The sequence below is a fragment of the Eretmochelys imbricata genome, chromosome 13, assembly GCF_965152235.1.
Source record: "Eretmochelys imbricata isolate rEreImb1 chromosome 13, rEreImb1.hap1, whole genome shotgun sequence".
Lineage (NCBI taxonomy): Eukaryota > Metazoa > Chordata > Testudines > Cheloniidae > Eretmochelys > Eretmochelys imbricata.
This window is the reverse complement of record NC_135584.1, coordinates 14,576,113-14,578,777: the sequence shown is the minus strand read 5'-3', so window position 1 is coordinate 14,578,777 and position 2,665 is coordinate 14,576,113.

The following is a 2,665-nucleotide window of genomic DNA, read 5'->3' as shown; positions in this document are numbered from 1 at the left end:
GGTTCCAATTCTGCATGGTGCTGAGCACCGTCATCTCTCCCTGACTTCAGTGGGAGTTGCATTTAGCACCTTGCAGGATCAGCCCCTTGAGCCCTGTTCTGAATTGTGCATCATGCATGCAAGAGCTGAGCTCTCAGCAAAATCCTTTTTATTATATGTCATAAAGAAGGCTGTGAAAAGAAAACTAGGGGAAGGAAAGTAGGAGCATGTTGGAGCGCTCACTTATGTTGGTGTAAATTGGGAGTAACTCCATTGAAGTCAGCTGAGTTACAGTGAGATTCGCTGCTGTGAATCAAGCTCTATACCTGCAATAGATGAGTGAAATATTTTACAACTGTGTGTCCAAGAGCCTGCTAAGCTTCTTGTAGAGTTGCTGTCAGTATGCCCAGGGCAGAAATGTATTTTTTTTCTTACTGTTGTACATAAGGGCTCTGCTGCAGCCGACAACATGAAATGTGTTCGTTCAGTTTGTTCAAAATGGAGTGTGTTTGTTAAGTGTTGCCTCTTTGATGTTCCGCTGCCATCTTCATCTTTGTCATCATTGCCCATCTTTTTCAATCTAATGAACTCAAACCATCAGTGCAACTTAAGTTCGGCTGTCTGTTCTTGCATAGTTAATATTAAAAATGTACTAACAGTGTGGCTGAGAAATCAAATTATGCACATAAATATGCTGGCATAGCAGAGGAGGCGGCAGAAGCTGAAGTTAGCAACATTGATGCCAGTTCACATTTGCAAATCAACCGTCAATCTGTCATTAAACATGTTATCAAATGATGATAAGTGTATGCTTCTTGCTTGCATTGGCGCGCTTATTCCCGATGTTGATGTGCATTAATGGGATAATGTGCATTAACATAGTCTTGCTTCGATGAACACAAAACATTTTTTATCCGTCTCAGTTTGTTTCCCCCTGTGGCCCCCAAGTAAGTGTTTTGTGTTATCAAATTGCCAAAAAATAGGAAAACACATTTCTTTTAATTAGCAAAAACCTTTAATCATTATTATGATTATTTTTTAATTTTTAATTTTATCCAGACTAACTCATGTGTGTTGGCAATTGGGGAAAAAATAGAAAAGCACTCCACTGTCTTCTTTAAGTAAAACGATTAATGTCAGAAACTCGGAGACTGACAATTATGTGCTGTCTTAATGCACTGGCCTTTCATCTGCAGTCCTTGCTTTTGACAGGAGTGATGGTTTCAGTTCAGTGATATGAAAGGCAAGAAAGGAAATGATCTCAGGCATTCCCAGCCCATTGTACAGGGCTGAACTCAAACACAGCAAACACTTGTAAGCTGGCTTCATTTAGCAGGTTTACCTATCTAGTACACAAATAATGTAACTTGAGATTTTGTTTTAAGTGTTACTTGCTCTGGGAGGGAACTGAATTTCTGAAGGAACTTCCCGTTTGAATGTCTAACCATATTAACCACCATTGAACAGCAGTGTGTATTCACTGTACCGTTCTCACATGCTCCCAGTAATCTTCCAGGGCAATAAAGAATTTGTTTCATTGGAGAGAGCAAAAAAGTGACTGAAGGCACAAAACCATAAAAAAAATGCTACTGGTAACCCATTGTAAACTGACTGTCTTCATGCGTTGTGTTAGTGACAATTGCTTTATAGTGACAATTCCACTAAACCCTATTACAGTTTTTCAGCTGGTCCCTGATGTTTTTTTTTCTGGAAGATCAGTTGTCCTAGGAACCGTTGGACCAAAAAATTAAATAAACCCAGTTCTCTGATTCAAAATGTAGCTGCCAACTGGAACCAGTGAAAACCAGTTGAAAAAATAGTAACTGGAATTCCCATTATGGATGAGGTCCTGTCCTAAGAAGTGCCACCTGCTTTCCACTCTCACTGCACTTGGTTGAATACAATAGGAATCGTTCACATACCATACGTTGTGGAACTGGGCCCTTAAGAATTCCTTCAACCTTTAAGAATTAGAAGTCGATGGGAGTTTTGAAATTGACTTAAATGGAAACAGGACAAGGTCAGCCCCAATAATCCTTTACACTTAAGAGGACCTTTGTATCTAAGGATCTCAATGCACTTTTAAGCAAACGTTTGACTCAAGCCTCTCCCCACCTTTGTGGCATAGTTAAGTTGTTTTAAAGCCATTTTAAGATGTGCAAAATATGGCAAAGTTATGCTAGCTTCCGCAGGCTTCTACAGCAAGTCAGTAGCAGAGCCAGGGATAGAACTCAGGGGTGAAATCTTGGCCCCATTCTGGTCAGTGGGAGTCTTTCCACTGATTTCACTAAGGCAGTGGTTCTCAACCAGAGGTCCGGGGGCCAATAGTAGGTTTCAGAGGGTCCGCCAAGCAGGGCTGGCATTAGACTTTCTAGGGCCCAGGGCAGAAAGCCGAAGTCCCGCCATGTGGGACTGCAGACCAGGGCCCTGCCACTACTCAGGGCTGAAGCCAAAGCCTGAGCAACTTAGCTTCACAGGGCCCCGGGCAGTTGCCCTGCATGCTACCCCCTAACGCTGGCCCTGGCTTTTATATGTAGATAAACAGCTGTTGCGGCACAGCTGGGCCATCGAGTTTTTATAGCAAGTTGGGGCGGCCTCAGAAAGAAAAGGTTGAGAACTCCTGCCCTCAGACTAGCATATCACTCTCAGAGTCCTAGATTCAGGGCCAGTGCTCGACAGACCATAC